This window comes from Pongo abelii, chromosome 2 (genome assembly GCF_028885655.2).
Source record: "Pongo abelii isolate AG06213 chromosome 2, NHGRI_mPonAbe1-v2.0_pri, whole genome shotgun sequence".
NCBI classification, from domain to species: Eukaryota; Metazoa; Chordata; class Mammalia; order Primates; family Hominidae; genus Pongo; species Pongo abelii.
Window position 1 is genome coordinate 38,462,873 of NC_085928.1, and position 18,814 is coordinate 38,481,686.

At 38.9% G+C, this 18,814-nt stretch overlaps 2 protein-coding genes across 6 annotated transcripts in view; one reads left to right on the top strand and one right to left on the bottom strand.

The window, feature by feature from the left end:
* Nucleotides 1–18,814, bottom strand: part of CMSS1 (cms1 ribosomal small subunit homolog) — a 370,900-nt gene that overhangs the window by 315,035 nt on the left and 37,051 nt on the right. The gene's annotated exons all lie outside the window — the stretch shown is intronic.
* FILIP1L (filamin A interacting protein 1 like) overlaps nucleotides 1–18,814 on the top strand; it is a 104,999-nt gene that overhangs the window by 58,226 nt on the left and 27,959 nt on the right. Inside the window, exons 2-3 of one of the 3 annotated variants that reach the window (XR_008523630.1) lie at nucleotides 9,406–9,477; nucleotides 10,506–10,997. The exons of the other annotated variants lie outside the window; for them this stretch is intronic. The gene's annotated coding sequence lies outside the window, so the exon portion shown is untranslated. Of the gene's footprint in view, nucleotides 1–9,405; nucleotides 9,478–10,505; nucleotides 10,998–18,814 lie in introns of those variants that run through there. 3 annotated transcript variants of the gene reach the window in all.

Genomic DNA, 18,814 nt, shown 5'->3' on the forward strand with positions numbered 1-18,814 from the left:
CAAACCTTCAAAGCAATATTGCTGTGGTTGCTGCTGTCATCACCACAGCATTTTCTAGCCACCAACCCAGTCGCTTATGCTTAAAGTGTGCTGCAATGACTTTTAGAACCTCCTATGGCTGGTCATTTTCTACTTAAAATGAGGTGGGACATTCACGTTTTGAATCATTTTGTTAGGTACACTAATTCCTAGCAGATTATCACCAACACTTATCAGCCTTTGCACATCCTTCCTTTTTTTTAAAAAAAAGAGTTGAGATTCTCCTTGACTTTAATCTGCACTAACATCATCTCTGCCTGGGAAAGCTGGGCAAACAAAGATGGGAAGGCTCACCAAGGAAAGTCCCTGGTTTCTTTTTCAGATATGAGAAACACTCCCTCTTCATGCTTGTTCTCTGAGATGCTTTAGCAGATTAAGATAGGACAGCAGCAGTTTTAATTCTGAGCCCAAGAACGAGAACACATTAGGAGTGTTCTTTTTCCAGTCTGACCATCCTCACATTTCTATGCTCTACTGGCTCCAAAATATGATTAATTGTTAAGTATAGAATTTTTTTTTTTAACAAGCTTGGGGAATGATGTGTTTGTGGGGGCAGGCGGGGGAGCAGTAGGGAGGTAAGTAGAGGAGTAGATAGGTAAGTGTATGATTGCGACAGACAGGATGCAGACATACCTCAACTCCTTGTGTCTGTTTATGATAACTGCTTATTCTAGCCTAAAGGAGTTATTATCAGCAAAAGAAAGCATACGTTACATCAGAACAGCAAACATTCAACTATGAATTTGAGAAGTACCTTGATAAGGTACTTGACTATATGGAAAATGGGATACCCCAGGCCCCAGAGTCTCACACACACACACACACACACACACACACACACACACACACACACACACACACACACACACCCCCCCCAGGCCCCAGAGTCTCACACACACACACACACACACACACACACACACACACACACACACACACACACACACACACACACACCCCAGGCCCCAGAGTCTCACACACACACACACACACAGTCCTGGCACAGAATATCCACAGAATTTTACATCTGGAAGGGGCAATGGAGGTCATCTGATCCAAATGCCTCACTTTACAGAAGAAACTGATGTCCACAGTGTGACTTGCCCCAGAGACACAGCTATGCAGAGGTAGGGCCAGGGCCCCCTGCGTTCTTGGGCTACAGCTCACCAGTAGTTTTTCCTTAATTAGTGCTAGGAAGAGAGGAGAACAGAAGCCCCAGAAAAAGCCTCAGTACTGTAGGTGTTAATTTAGATGTAAAATCCATTAAAAAAAGAAAGTAGAAAGGTTCAAAGTTCTTAAGTATAAGCAATAAAAAAGCAAAGGATAAGGAAGCATTGTGAAAATCAATACAATTTAATCAGGCTACAACAACAGAAGGGAGGTGATAAAGGGAGGAAAGAGAAAACAAAAAATAAGTGTATTTAAAGGTCCTCCGGCTGGCAAATCCCACTCTCTACTTGGAAGGTGAGAGGTGCCCTGGAAAGACTGTGTACTCTGTGGTCAAAGACATTTAAGTCTGAACCACTAACTTGACAAATGACCTTCTATTAGTATCTTCCAGCTAAGCATTTTGCACTCCTCAGACGTCCCCAGCTAGCAGGATCCCTTTCAAAATTCAAAGTGACTCAATGCCTTCAAAACAACCTCCCCCAAAACTGCAGAGGAAGTCACCTATGAAGGCTACAAGCTCCTGGTGGTACTTACCCTGCTTTATTTTTCTTCAAACTGTGCACTGTGATGTGACATTAAATTACTCATTAATGATTTATTTGCTTATTATCTGTCTCTTGGACTATAAACTCCTTCAGGGTCAGTTTTACAACCAGCTTTACCTCCAGTGCCTAGGAAAGTACCGAGGTACAATTAGTAGGTGTGTTGCTGGGACAAAAAAGGTGTTGGATAAATATACGAACAAATTACAACCTAGAAGGTGCTTATTTGATTAAAAAAAAAAAAAAGTGTTTCTGCAAACAGTGGGCTGTGGAGGGCCCCTTCTTCTAGATTTTGTTTAGGAGCTGAAAACAAATCTCAGCCACTACTTAAAGCAACCATATGGAAGTGACTTACAGAAACCAGTTAGGCTCAGGTTAAGTCAAGGCAGTGACTTAACTAGAAACCAAGTTAGGCTCAGGTTAAGTCAGAAAAACTAGACACCAAGTTAGGCTCAGGTTAAGTCAAGGCAGCGAAATCTGCTTTGTACGGCAGCGTATGTTATATAGGCAGACTAAGTCAGATGCTTTTCTGCCCATCTTCATCTACCTCAGTTTAACTCCCTCCCCAATAAAATGAGACTTTGTATACCTGGTGAAAGAGTACCAGGTGAGTCACCCGGGGGCATGGAATGGCCTTCAAGCAAAATATGGAAGAACACAGTGCAGTGGTTAATGAAGGGTGGACTCCTCTGAATTTCTCTAATCTCTGTGCCTCAGGTGAAGGCCTGGAAGATGCACTTATGGGGCACAAATGGCTTATCTTTGCCATGCAGCAGACTGCCTTTTCCCAAGCATGTACTTAATTCCAAAGTTGCTGTGGGTAACCCAGTGTATCTCCCAGATTTTACAGAAGAGTGATTTTTGTTTAATTTCAAAGTTACTCCAATGTCAACCTGTGAAGCTAGCCTAGGGCTTATAATTCTCCTCAGCAGTAGCAAACATTTACTGAGCTAAGCACAAGGCATGACAACAGGCCCAGCAACTAAGTTCACCACACATCATACCATGTCACTAACCCAGCTATAGCTACTAGCATGGACTGGTACCACATTAATGACAAGGACCAAGATCACGAGCAGCTCTTGGACAACAACTTCAATTATGGTCCCATCCCTGCTGTATTTTAATGGACTGGTAATGCAATGAAGGTAGGAGAGATCAGCTACACATAAAAACTAAGTAGAGATAAACAATGTGGGAGAATGCTTATAAAAACTTCAAAAGAATATAGTCAATGGCCAACCTTGCTGAATAGTGACACTGAATTGACAGGGATAAATGTTAGTGTCTCAATGGTGAGACTAAAAGAGTAAGAATAATGGGTCGATAAATCAGAGTTCTACTCTTCTTAGCTCTGCCATCCATTTACTGGGTGAGCCTCCTGTTCCCTTGGTTTCTACAAACTACAAAAAAGGGAACAATGTCATCCACCCCAAGTATTTCTCAGTACTCAATAAAGATTGAATAATGAGCAATAACCCTCATGGGAACTCTGATCAAGTAGAGAAGAGACAATATAAAAATAAAAGCTACCGATTATATTGCTACAGAGACAAATTAGCTAAAGAAAATGAGGGTAATTTGAGAGAAAGAGTCCACATGTAAATGGAGAAAAGATGAACATAGCTGTAGCACTTGGGCCTCTGAGAGCTCCAAATCACTGTATCTAAAGCAGCCTCAAGGTTGAGGTCAGTACTCTAAGATGGGCTGCCCTGGCAGAAGCAAATCTGCCAGATTTATTGTGTCTCATGGCCCACCAGTCCTGGAACAAAAGTTTAAAGGTGAAATATGTTTTTCTCTTTCTTTTTAAAATTCGTTTTTATGTGAATCAAAACAAAAACAAATCTCTGAGCAGAGATCATAAGTGGAATGTAAAACATCACATTTGGGCTCGCAAGACTTAAGTGTCTGCCTGTTAAATTTGAAGAAAAGGAAGGAGTTGCTTGGTCTAGGAGCCTAGGGAGAACATGAGAAAGCTGCTAGTTTCTTGCTGAAGACAAACACCCATTCAGTGAGATACTGTGGAAGTCCCTTAGTCTTAACTTGTTAGTCTGTTAATTGGGAATGGCAGAAGAAGTGAATTACTCTGTGGAATTTTGTGAAAATGAATCTACTGCTGCTAAAAGGAAGATTATCTACTTTTCAAATACTCATAATATTAAAATAAATACATTATGTTTGAAGTCACATATTATTCTTGAGGCTTTCAAATAAAAGTGAGAGTAACTTTGTCAAGTGATTTGGGGCTCCACTAATCTCCCCCCAAATTCTGCCCCATAAAATTCTTTTTACAGTTCAATAAAATTCGTTAGGCTGAACACAGATGCAAAGAATCACAGGCAAAGTTAAGATTCTCTGGCCAATTTCCCCCATCTGGACTTTAATTAAATTTGTCTCCAAGTGAATTCTTCTCTTCACTAAATGGTTCTCCTTCCAGAAGTGACAAGAACAAGAGGAAGAAAACTCTACTTGTCCTTCTTCCATTCTAATAACAAGTAATTCTGAGAACTTTAGGTACCACTCAGCCTAAGGGATGGTTATGCTCCCCTAGGAAGTGGTTCTTTTTACCTCTCAATCATTTGGTCAAGTATGTACAGAGTTCAACCCATATGAGGGATACAGAGGTATCATTCCTTTAAGGAGCTTACAGTTGGCTTAATGGCAAAAGTAATATACTAAAACAAATTAGAAAGCAGTACAAAATAATATAGAATATTTAGGTAATAAAGCTGTAAGGGCTGTGGGGACTTAGAAAAGGAAAATCAGCCAGGGTTAGACAAGTTAAGAAACATTCATGGAAAAGATGAGAACTGAAATGTAAATGGAGATGACTGAATGAAGCATTCCAAAAACGATGGCAGACTTATTCTTCAGAAGTCTACTATGAAAGGAGAACCTGAGGTTAAAAGACAAATAAGGCTTGTGCCAAGATCAGAACACCCAAACTGTAGTTTAAAAACCCATTATTTGGCCTTCAGAACAACCTGGACTTATGCAGAAAGGAAGGCAGCTTAAGGTAACATCACTTCTTAACCTGAAGCTTAAATGTGATCACTTCTTAACCTGAAGCTTAAATGTGATGAAGCAGTTGGCACAGTGCCAAACCTATAGCAGATACTGTTACTCTTCTGGTTATGCTAGTCTATCCATAGGGATGATGCTCCTTCATCATCTGGTGCTGCAGGGCTGACATATAGGGGGCTGTCTCAGGCCAAAGAGGAGGTCCTTTGTAGGATGCAGTCATGAAGAATTCCTGTTCTCAGACACCCAGCTGTGAAGTGGAGTAAAGGATTAAGCTTGTTGAAGATCTGTCTCTAGCGTGCCTAACCTTATCCACTCTGTAAAGAGAGGTTACCCTTTACCTTGATTTCCCTGCTACAAGGCAGTCAGTCCCTCCTGTGAGAAACCCACAAGAACTTTCCTAAAAATGTCTTACTCATCTGAAGTAAGAAACAACTTCCTGAGCAGGTAAAGGACCAAAGAGAGCTGGTGACTGCAAAAGGCTTTTTAAAAGCTAGTTTGGAATCTCCCTGTTTTACCATGCACCCACAAAAAACAAATCTGTAAGACAAATCTTTACAACTTGGGCTAAATGGCTTATATCAGATCCTAGCCACAAACAATGAAGAGTCTCTTTTGAAATTAACAGTCTAAATACTTTTTGCCTAGGTGTTAATTTTTCAGTTTAATTGTACTTTGAATTTAGTATAACATTTTAAGTACTTATTTGCTTTTACAGCATACTTATAACATGTAAACTACAACAGACTCAAATAAATCTGAATCCCATGGAATTCCAATTATGGTTTTCCATTCTTTTGAACCATTAAACTTGATGAGCCATAAAATCTCTTGACATGTGAATTTGTATACAGTGCTATATAGGAAAGAAGGGAGGAAAGGACTCTAAAGGTTGTTGGGAGTATTTATTTTGTGGAACTGAGATTTGAGATTGCCAAAGGCTTTGTACACCTTAGAGACAAAATTGCACTGCTCTTCCCATGTTCAGCTAAGGTGACAAGCAGATGAGGTAAGGTCAGATAGTTATGTCACTAGCAGATTTTGGTCCAAGATTTCCTGTCCATCAGATATGTGGCTTTTCAATTGTTTAATACCTGGGGTTCTGCTTCCTTTGTTTTTAGCTGTGAAATAGTAAACTTTAAAAAGCGATGAATAGTGAAGCCAGAGCTTTTTTCAAAAACCCTTTTTTCAGCTACTAAAACCTGAGATAGTTTGCCTTCTCTTAAAATTCAAATCACAAGATAAGATATGGTCAGGGCAAAAATCGATGGTATTCAAATAGCACATACATGAGGTATACTACAGCCATTTCTTTAACTGCCACAAACAGAACATTTCTCACATAGATAAACTAAATGGGTGAAACTCCTGCTCAGGGACAGTATAAGCAGCAGACCCAGGGCCAAGAGAAGTGGGGTACAGTTACTGCTCTCACCTCTAGCAGATATGCTGTTGACCACTGTCATATTTTGATGGAATTACTCCTTGCTATGCAAGCTTAATATCCTCTAGAACATGTTCATCTTAAAAGAAACCAACTTACAGGAAAGGAAGTATGATCAGACTGTTTATGCATTTTCTGTCTTCTCAGTATTCAGAAGTTGCTGAAAAGGAAAACATAACCCAAATGCTCTGGAGTTACAGTCAAGGGAAAATTAAACAAGGTTCAGATAACCAAAATAATTTTAATTTGTACAAAGCATACAAAAGGACAAGCAAAACACAGACCACAAGAAAAATGGTCATTCATGTTCCAGCAGATTACAGAATAAAACTTTTCCACCTGTCTGTAAGTAGAGATGGCATATGGCCCAAACTCTCACTTTCCAAAAATCATGGAAGAGATATAAACCAATCATCCTCAGGAACTAGGAAGAGTGGGTAAAGGTAGAAGTAGGATGCTCACTGTGGCTCATGACCTAATTGTTTACTCAGCAGGAAGCCAAGCCACACATTAACCCTCATCCTCTAACTGCCTGAACCTCTAAGTACTCTTAAATGTATTAAATTTCCCTATTTTCCTTGCTCCTTGTTTACTGATTTATGACAGCTAAAATGGAGGACCCAAAAAAGTCCTTTAAGGATCAAAATGTTTCACATTTTATACTCTTCAGGCTGCTATCTATCCTGGTTCTATGGCAAACTGTGTGACTTCAGTAGTCACAGTAAAACATAGGCATCTGTTGTTGTGGTTTCTAAATTTCTGAAGTTTGAATTTCCCACTAACAAGTTAGGAAACGTTTGGTTTCCCAAGCATACCACTTTAGCCACTGCCTCTGTAGGCAGCCAGACTACAAGGAGGTGAAAACCAGTGAACTTATCCATTCTGGTACGTGACTGGCCCCTGCTTTGGCTTTTTATTAAATGTGGTGAACTGAACAACAATTAAGGTAAGAAAGCCACATAAAAAAGGAAAGCCTTTAAACAAAACAAAACAAAACAAAACAGAGGCTTAAAAAAAGTTTTAACTTTTTGCTCAGAATAAGTTCTGGAAAAGGATACATGGTTTTTACAAAGGAGAGAATAAAGGAAAGAAAAGCAGCCCAACGAAGAGTAAGGGTTAAGAGAAGGAATCTTACTAAATCCTCCATAATGCCCATGTGCAATATCTGAATGAAAATAACCTGTGACCTGGGAAGAGAAAAAAGGGACTAATGGAGGTTAAAAACAAAATCTAACAGCTACATTGGAATGATTTTCTAAAGAACCATTCCTGGATTCTTTAATCTGCTAAAATACAAAAGGATCATTGAAATATAAATGGATTGTGAGCAATAAAAAAAAAAATATTCTTAATAAGATAAAATACATACACACATATTTCTAAGGATATATATATAGTATTATGCCCTTGAAGTCTGTCAGAGAAATGGCTGCCTGTTAAAAATATTTTCCAAGAACTTTAGGTTCCTTGAAATGTTCTATGGAAATGGTATTTATGACAAACCCACCACCTCTGGGGAACATGAGATGTTATTACTGGCAAAGTCACAATTTTTTAAACCATCCAAAAATAATTATGAATTTATGCCAAATGACGAAATTTGCTATATTATTATAATGACTAAGAGAATATTTGCTAATGTCTCAGGATCAAGGCTCAAAGTAGCCATGAACCTATAGGAAATACTGTGACACAACACTGAATTGCTAGTGGTGGTGATTTGGGATCTTTGACAGGCAGAATATTACAGCACAGAAATTCACTGGAGAGGATGGCTCACGAGATATAATATATGAGATAGGAAGTGTGGATGTATGTAATGGGGTGAGAAACAGGATTTGGAGTAAAAACTACACTGGCATTCTGGCTCCGCCAATTACTCACCAGGACCTGTGGCAAATTAACTTTTTTGAGCCTCAGTTCTTATTTGTAAAATAAGAAGACGGTAATACCTGCCTTCTATGACTGTTTCCAGGACTAACACGGTACACGGCATATAAAAATTGTTCAACCAGCTGTTATTCCTAGACTATAGAGAGGAGGGCCTACTATATGTCTATTGCTTAGTTATACCCATGCTTTCAAATATGGTACCTATTTCAAAAATAGAAGAGATATTTGTTCAAATATTTATTGAATACCAATTAAGTACCAGGTACTGTTCCCTACCAGAAATACAGTGTTGAATAAAACAGACCAATGATTGACTAATCATTGAATTAGATGCGTGTGTGCGCACATACACACACACCATAACCTGCATGAAGTTTACATTCTAGTAGGAGAGACAGTAATCAATAAATACATAAAATATAGTATGCCAGGTGGTACTAATGAGGTGAGGGGGAATCCAGTGGTTCCTGGGGAGACAGCAAGCACAAAAGCACACCATGCTGTGTTCTGTTTGAGGAACAGCAAAGAAGCTGGTGAGCGGGCAGAGGAGCAGAGTGAGCAAAGAGGAGAACAGTAGAAGGGGTCAGGGAGCCAAGTGGGTGAAGCAGAAAGCATGGGAATGAACAAATGAATACCAAAAACATGGTATGGGATAAGAGGAAACTCTTCTGAGGTCAACATTTTTTGTCTGGGGTTTCTAGCATGTAGCCTGGTTGTTAGGTAGAAAGAACACAGACTTTGCAGCCAGTGAATTTTTATTCTGGTCTGTTACCTGTAATGTTTGGAAAATTATTTAACCTCTCTAAATTTTAGTTGTTTGGTCTCTCCTCCATCTGCAAAATGAGAATACTACTACTTAGCTCATAAAGTTGCTATAAGTATTAAGTGAGATCTAGTGGCACAGAGTAGACCTTCAATATGCTTGTTTCCTTCTCTTTATAAGCCAAGTCTCACACTCTAGTTCCAGTTCCAGGGCCACCATAATGATGGCCTTGCATGGTATTTAATCTGCCTGGGCCTCAGTTTTTCAACTAAGAAAATAAATGCATGTGCTATACACAGACATTATAAAGATAGATATACAACACTCAAGGTGTTGTTATAAGTCAAATAATCTTACTGTTACAATCTATCTTAATAATTTCAAAACAGCAAAAGTATATGTCTCCCATACCTCCTACATATTAATTCCATTAAAAATAGATCCTACAAAGTTTAATTTCTTTAGCATGAAGTTGTAAAGATGTATTTAGCAATCATGTTTATTTTTATTTCCTTTTCCTGCCCCTGCTTAAGAACACTGATCCAATGGAAAGATCTCCAAGAAATGTTTGGCTGCAAAAAACAAGATGCTGAGGAACAGTGTTTGTAAGCTACTTTTGTGTAAAAAGGGGAGAGCATAAGAATCTTTATTTATGTTTGCTTATGTACTCATAAAGAAACTCTACAAGTACATAAGAGAAACTAATATCAGTGGTTACAGTTGGGGAGATGAACAATGTGGTAAGAGGAAGACTGTTCCTAGTATACCTTTTAATACACACATTTTGAAATATGTGTCAAATATTTAGGAATACTAATTTAATTTAAAAATCCATAATTGAAATTTAAAGAGTTAAAAGTACACAAAACAGACTGAAAAATTAATTATCCAACAATATGAAAACCCCAAATGACCTATTTCTCAGACAACTAGGGTATCTTTCAATCTGCTGCTTTGTATTTTCTTCTGAAGAGCTCAAAAAAAAATTATAAAATATCCTTAATAGTCTTCCTGACATTTTTGACTATGGAAACCAAGCCCAGGAATAGTATATACAGTGTACTAACCCAGTCAACCAACCCAGACTTTGAGTCCCCAAGTACAGGAGTCCCCAACCCCAGGGCCGAAGACCAGTACCAGTTTGAGGCCTATTACTGGGTCACATAGCAGGAGGTGAGCAGCAGGATGAGGCAGCATTACTGCCTGAACTCTGCCTCCTGTTAGATCAGCAGCAACATTAGGTTCTCATAGGAGTGTGAACCCTATTGTGAACTGCGCAGGTGAGGGATCTAGGTTGCATGCTCCTTATGAGAATCTAATGCCTGATGATCTGAATGGGACAGTTTCATCCCACAACCATCCACCACCACCCTCTCCCACATCCATGGAAAAACTGTCTTTGACAAAACTGGTCCCTGGTGCCAAAAAGGTTGGGGACCGCTGCCTAAGTAGACCAAGTCTATGAGTATCTAAACCCAGCAGACAAAGTACACATTCACATCCAAAAAATGAAGAGCAGGAGTAAGATGAGCAGAGCATCAGTGAGGCTTTGGGAAGGTCAACTATTAGCATCCATTTTGATATGCTGGCATTTCATTGGATATTGGACATTCACAGCATCATTCTCTTCCAGGAAGGGAGAAGAGCTGTGGAGTAGATCTGTGAGCAAAAGAGAAATGGAAGACAGTGGCTGATCCCAAATACATTTGAGCAGCAGATAATTAAGAAGAGTTATACAGGCCAGAGACAACGAATACAAAGAATCTAACAGTCTACCCAAAAATTATGCCCTAAAATAGTGACTTCTCAACCAGACTCAATTTCTCTGCAATGTCTGGAGACATTCAGTAGTTGTCTGGAGACATTCAGTAGGTGTCACAACTGAGCTGAAGGTACTGTGTTACTCCTGGCATTTAGTAGGTAGAGATCAAGGATGCTGCTAAACATCCTACAGTGTACAGGACAGCCCCTACAACAAAGAATTAACCAAAATGTCAACAATGCTAAGGCTGAGAAACTCTGACCTAAAATGACAATCATTATGACTAACCATGTGCACAGCTGAAAAGATCCATGAAAAGCCTTAAAATAGACTGCAATAAACATTATGTAGTCATATCTTTCATTCCAATGTGATTTGTGCTATTCTTCCCCCAGCTGAACCCTACTTTAGGCCAGCTCATTGTGACTGATGTGCTCATCTGTGTTGTCTCACTGTCCTACTTTTTTTTCCAATATGGCAAGCAAGTAGCACTTTTATTTTTAATTATTTTATTTGATTTTTTTAAATGAAAATTAAAACTATATTTAGAGCCTATAACATGATGTTTTTATATATCTAGATATTGTGGAATGGCTAAATCAAGCTAATTAGCATATTTGTTACCTTACATACTTATCATTTTTTTGTGGTGAGAACATCTAAAACCTACTCTTTTAGTACTCACCATCCTACTTCTAATGAGAACTGACATGTATTGTGCCAGGCAGTATGATAAGGACTTTTTGTATGGATTGTTTTTTATTAATCCTCAGAACAACCCTATTGTGAGGGAGGCTCTAATATTATCCCCATTCTACAGAAGAAGAAAATGAGACTTGTAGGGAGGTTAAATTGCTTGCTCAAGTCACACTAGACAGAAGTTGGAAAGCCAGGATTCAGCTGCAAAAACTGAACTCCAGAGTCCGAATTTCTCGCTCTGCACTGCCCTGCCCTGCCTCTCAGTTTTCCACTGTCTCGTTCCTATTGGTGCTTCAGTACTGGAGAGTGTACATGCTGTCAGTCATTCCACCTGCCCTCTGCCACCTGCACTGTTTACTGCAATCTCTTGCTGGGGGTAATAGGGAACAGGCAGTAGGGAAGGCATTATCCCTGTCTTAAAGAAGGCTACCTTGGGCAAACAGACAAGATACAGAAGAACGCAGATCACAGAGAGTACAAAATCAACTGCAGAGAGTGGGAGGAAGGAATGGAGACAATGATAAACAATGATAGCATTAGGAACCTGAGGACAAGCCCAGGAGGAGCACCATCACAATGCTAGGTGTAAAGGCAGCTCTATATGCCATGAACCAGGAGGCACTTTCAGGAATACACACACATCTGTGATAATACAAGGCATCACATGCTGAGTGGCTTTTTGAATACTTCTCCCTAGAGGGACAGGGCAGCCAGGGGAAGGCATCATGGCTGTGGAAGGCCCAGGTAGGCTTTGGAGGATTAAGGGGACGTCTACCTGAAACTGTTGGTCTGACAAAGACCTAAAGTCTTAATCTGTTGGAAGACAGGTAATTTTTTTTGGGAGGGCGGGGGTGTACTAACAATCAAAATGGAAAGTATGGAAAAGAGGAAACTTTGATTTAAGGGATCTTTTCTAAATAATCAAGAACCCCAATTCCGAGTGGTGGTGGGAGCAGGGGGTGGGGGAGGAAAACAAAAAGAAAAGTGAGAAAAATGAGTAGACTCTCTAGCACAGCAGTGTATTCACAGTAATTTTTTTAAAAGCTCCTTCTTGATAGATGTCATCTGAGTAAATGGCATAAAGAAAAATTCATTTGAGTAGGTATTTTTAATAAGAAAAATTAAAAGAGTGATAGGAGAGGCACAATATTCACGGTATTAAATGAACATCCATTGTCCAAAGGTTCTTACTAGAAAGCTCCCTAACAATACAGTATTGCAGAAGTCAAAACACATTATTTAGGCAGTAATTATCCTGGTACAAATTTACATGTGCTGTACTTGTTGTCACTCCCCTGTCAGTTCCAGTTTCTTCTTCCAGGCCTAGCCTGAGCATCTTTTCAAGTCTCCACCTGGCCCTTTCATAGCGGCATGGACAGTGTCTTTTCTAGCCCAGAATCATGGGCACCTCCTTTGTTCTCAAGATGAAAATATTCTCCTTGTAGCTGCCTAACTACCCAAGTTCTGTGCCTGTGGACCCTCAGACTGGCCTTTTACTGGTTCTGGAACCTCACCTTTCGGAGACCCTTTTTCTCAGTTACTTTGCTCCTTTTTCTGCTCTTAAAAGAGTGAGATTTGCCCCAATTCCAGTCCTTGTGCTCAATTTGAGGATTTCAGTACCTCTTTTTAGAATCCTGATTCTCTGCTAAAAGCTACCAAGCTCCTTATAATTAATGGGTCATTTGACTATTTGCATCTTATTTCACTTCTCCTGACCTCTGGGGAGCCTAGTAAGATTAATCGTTCAGGTGATGAAGAGTAATGACTAACAGTATACCATTTTTACCATATATTCCTCTGACACCAAGCTAAAGCCTCCTTCTTAACTTCCTGCCCTAATTCTTATTTCACAATGAAGGAAAATAGTATTAACCCAAATTGCTGGGTCTGGACCCATTTATGGTGTCTCTAAAGGATCTCAATGATGATGACAGGATCTTCAGTGACAAGGACATAAAACAGACACAGATGTACACTCATATTCAACTAGCAGATGCCAAAAAAAGTGTTACTGTTCTACTGATCTTGCTGACCAAGTCAAATGAATTGTACATTACATTATGGCTATGGTATGCTGTAGCTGTAATTTTTAGAAAACCTTTGACTTGTGAGGGAAATAAAAGGAAGCAGCATACACAGAATAAAGAAGACCGGTCGTAGCTATTTTTATGAGTGCTCTTAAAATTTAGACTAAACAGTGAAAAGTCCCATAGAAAAAGCAGGGAGGAAAGCAAGGAAACATAAATTATAGGCCTGATCACCAAAATCTATCTCAAATAAAGAAACTTTCCAATAAATTCCATGTAATTACTCTGCAAACTGCTAGAAATCCATGGTTATTTGACCATGAACACAGCTACTATGAATGCAACACAGTTAAAATTATGTATTAGACAAGAATTGCTAAAAGATAAAATGGGATATAATCATAACCAGGCTATCAAAGTCTAGCTGTGAGAGCAGATATAAAAATAAATAAAGGAGTGTGATGTATGCAGTTTTCTGCTTAGTAATCAACATATTAAATCACGAAGAAAAAGTAATGTATTAAACTAGCTCTGGAATAATGAGAACAAATACAGGAATTTAAGCCCATAAAAATGAAGTTACATACTTAGGACTAGGGTGACTGTTACACTGTTTCAAACATCTTAAGACCAAACAAGCTTTGGTATCATCACACTATTTGGTTGTTACTGGGAGAATACTGTAAGTTATGATCAGATTGATCTGTGCAAGAATACAGGCAGGTTTGGGGAAAAAAACTGACAAACAGCAAGTACAGTGCCTTGCTATCACTGTATTTGTCACTGTATTTGTCTCATCAAGGTCTGAAATGAATTAAATGTCAGCTGAACTGCATAGCACTATGGATGGACCCATTTATAAAAACCAGGCAACTTAGTGGTTTCCATACTCTTATTTCAAATTGGAGTTTCAAACAAAACACAATGTCTTATGAAAACAGTTTTGTCATTTAGGACTTTTCTATGGACTAGGAGAGAACATTTGAAGGCAGAGAATCTCCCATCTATGTTTGACAGTTAGCATGTGACTAGCTTTATTAATGATGGAAACATCAAAGCAGTGACTAAGCCAGTGAATTTGGGGACTTCATCAGGATGAAGCAAAAGGCTGACAGGAGAAGCACAAGGCAACAGCCCAAACCAGACGCTTTTCCAGAGAAAGACAAATTTGCCACTGATGTTTCAACTGTCTATCCTCTGGAGTAATGGTTCTTAAAGTGTGGCCCCCTTTGAGAGTGAAAAAGATATCTTCATAATAACACAACCTTTTTCTCTCTCATTCTCTCAGAAGTGTATATGGAGTTTTCCAGAGGCTCCATGACGTGTGATGATTTCTCTGACAGCTAATGGAATGTGTGAAACAGATCTGAGGATACAGCTGTCTTCAATTAAGCCAGACATTAGTTGCAGAAATGTAAAACAACGCAACTCTTCTCACTAAATAATTTTGTGAAAGTATTTTTTCATAAATATATGTTATTTAGCAGATGACGGATTTATTATTATTTATTATTTTTAACATGATTTTTTTTAAATTTTATTTTTGAGACAGAGTCTCGCTCTTTCGCCCAGGCTGGAGTGCAGTGGTGTGATCTCAGCTCATTGCAACCTCTGCCTCCCGGGTTCAAGCGATTCTCCTGCCTCAGCCTCCCGAGTAGCTGGGACTACAGGCACGTGCCACCACGCCCAGCTAATTTTTTGTATTTTTAGTGGAGACGGGGTTTCACCATGTTAGCCAGGATGGTCTCGATCTCCTCACCTCGTGATCTGCCTGCCTCGGCCTCCCAAAGTGCTGGAATTACAGGTGTGAGCCACTGCACCTGGCACTAATGAGTATTTTTAAAATCTTAGTTTGAATTTCTAATACAGTAAAGAGATAGATACAGCCCATCCACTCAAAAGCTCTTCAGGGTCCTCAAAATTTTTTGAGTGTAAAGGGGTCATGAGACCTAAAAGGTTGCGAACTACTGCTCTGGAGCCTTTACTGAATTGTGCTGGAACTATCTCCTTTTTCTTTCCTAATAGCCTATAAACACTTTGAGAACAGGATCCTCTAGCCTCTGTTCATCTCAGGATAGCCTTAGTACTAATGACTGTCTTTGTTGTTTGTAAATTAAATGAATAAAAGTCTTGCCATATTCATAACATCAGAAACATTAAATTCAAGATTTACATAGTGAACATAGTGAAAAATCGGCTTCCTTAAAGTGACAGATGAGAAGCTAAGCTGACTCTGAAGTTATTCTCTATTTACTGGCTGATTTCTGAAACTAATAGAAACAATACAGTACCATTAATGGCTTGTGGAATTCGTTTTATTGCTTGATGATCACCCTAAGTTTATTTCTATGGACCAAGCATCTGAAAAACTGCAAAACAATCTGTGAAAACAGAAACATAATTGATGTTTTAGGGTGGTCAGATTATAGATATTTCCTTTCTACTGTCACTGCTGTTGATACAATGTTGCTTATGTAATAAACAAACATATTTGTCCAGTAGATCTCTGGACTCTGAGGAGAACATAAAATAGTCACTCCTTTGTTAGCAGAGTTAATAAAGCCAAAGGAGACTTCAGTAAAGTTAGGTTAAATGCCATGATGTGATGTCCATTGTGCTTGGGAACTTTATTGGGGGCTGTATCCAAGTAGAGTCACAGAAGCTTGGAGATGTGATTACAAAGTTGCTAGACGTGACCATCAGAGAGGCCCAGAATGGTGGACCCCAGCATACGGTGATGAAAGTTAAGCAACTAATAATTTTGGGAAACATGTAAGTCCTCTTCAGGGATTCTCAGAACTACAGCTGGAGGAAAGTGGTTTCCTGCACTCGTATGCGGATGAGTAGAGCACAGTTCGTTATTGAATGTTTAATGGAATGGTGACCTCCTAAAAGATGGCAGCTTGGAGACATTTGAGATAATAAAATGTCAGAGTTAATAAAGCCAATGGGCTAGGATGTGGACGTTTACCACCTAACCCTGTTCTCCTCAAACAAGCAAGCGCATACAGTTCTAATGCAGAGATCTGAAGAAAGGAGAGAAGGACCTGTTCCAACAGTCTTGATTCTTTCTAGAGGCTCTGTAGCTATGAAGTAGAGAAAATAATGTTCTTGGAGAACACTGATGGGAAACCCACTCATATCTCATTTTCTTAAATGCCTAAAAACATGTACATGGTAAATATTAGAGCATCCTCTTAAAAAGTGAATAAAACTACTTAGGACAGTGCTACAGTATTTTTCACAAAAGGGAGTATTTGTTCATTCTTTCATTTATTCAAAAAAACATTCATGTGGTTCCCTCTACATGTAAGTGCTTTGTGGTAGACACTGTAGGACACACAAATGAATCAGACACTGACACTCATCCTGTTCTCAAGAAGTCTGTATTTTAGTAGGGTTGACTGTAATGTACAAAAAATAAGATAAAATCAAAAGTGGTAAGAATTATAATATAAGTTATTATGGGTATGACTGGTGTTATAGCATTTAGATATACCATGTGTTTCATATGTGTATTATATGATACATTATTACTAATACTCAGTGTCTCACAGAGGAGATAAAATATAGGCACACATCTGTGCTGACATATGTGTCTGCAAATAAAAACTGAAAAAACCCTCTAAGTGTATCATTTGTAATGAAGAACCAGAATTATGGTTAGTACCAAAGAATACTGAAGATGACAGATGTGATGTTTTTGAAAAAACAAGGAACTGGTATTGCACATAATAATAGTGATAAACCACAGTAAGTTATAACAATTCTGAGCCGTAATAGAAACTCTAACAGAAAGCTGTAATAAGATACTGCTTTAAGCCAGTTTGGATTTAATTACCTCACTTTTGTGTCCATAAAACCAGCTTCCACAACCCATTTTTATTGGAGCGGATTCACTGAATGTTCCTATAATGCTGTGGTGTCAGTACTAGAACATGAATATGAGTACTCCAAGACAGTAGTCTTTAAACTGGGGTACATGTACCCCTGAGGGTACATAAAGACTTTCTATGGGTACAGGCATGTAGAGATTTAAGGGATCAACGTCTACGTCCACTATTCATACATACACTCTTTGTGTTCTATGAGTTCTCCTTTTCCAACAACACTTTCAAAACAAACTTCTTAGCAAACTCTTATCAAGTGCATCTTCCTGGGTTGGAAACCCTTCTGGGGCATCAGACAAAGGTACAAATATAGAAAGCCTTAATCCTGAGAGTCCTATGAGGACAAAGCAGAGCAGAGCAGAGCAGCAAGAGCAGCAGCAACAGGTTCAGAACCAAACAATGGATGGAGCAGTGCCTTGTTTCTTCAGCTGAGGACAATGCAGGGCAAGTCCTCATGCCTTATCTTTTAGAAATGAGATGGGTACCAGAGGGATATGTATTTACACATTTCGTTAGGTTGAAAAATGAAGTCAGACTTTTCCTGAATGACTGGTTTGGCTGTCCGATTTGTTAATGAGGACTTTTACATTAGATGGCAAATGTTAAAATATATCCTTTTACAACTATTTAAACATTGAATGAAAAAATCTAGATGCCAGTTAAAAATGTGAAAAGGAGTACTTAGTTTTTCAACATTCTTTTGGCAGATATAAGAACAAACATTTAAAAACCCCTGCTCTGAGAGATACACACTTTTAAAAAAGAATACAAATGCAATGTTAAGTAAGATTTTTTAAGTTGATAGTTCTCCATTCAGAGTGTTCTTGATAAAAATCCTTGTGTGTGGACCAGCCCTATGCAATGGTTTGTGTTCTTTGCAATATAATGTGGGGAAATTGCACAGGCTCTGCTCCTTCTTGACCTTTCTGAGCCTCAATTTTCACAGCTATAAAATGGAGATAATCCTAAACCCTGTAAATTTATCATGAGAATTAGAACCGACAGATGTACAGACTCAGCTCAGTGCTTGGCAACACATCACTGGCACTAAGTAAAGAATGGCAGCTATTATATATATATTTTAGTCTTTGTGCTGTGTGAGAAAAACCACAAATTGGAACTAAAATCATTTAGCGCTCTCTTTGCATGAAAATGTAGCTACTGACCCACCAACTATGGTATGCATTTTGAGTCATTTTGTTCCCCAGAAATGTGGACAGATTTTAGTTAATTTAGCCATATTCTCTCACCTGATATCTTCTTTGAAAAAAATGGGTGGTCACGTAGGTCAGGAATACAGGCTGTGGTACTGCAGACTGGGTATAAATCAATAACGAACAACAATTGGCAGAGTTAATATTCAAACAGTATCCCATTTCTAGGAAACATCTGACATGTAAATGGTAAAGCCTTGTTACCCACAGTCAGTCTAAGGGCCAGCAGACTTGACATCATCTGGGAGTTTGTTATAATGCAAATTGTGAGGCCCACCCCAGACCTACTGAATTGGAGTCTGCAGTTTAACAAGATTCCTATGTGATTCAAATGCACTTTACACTGTAAG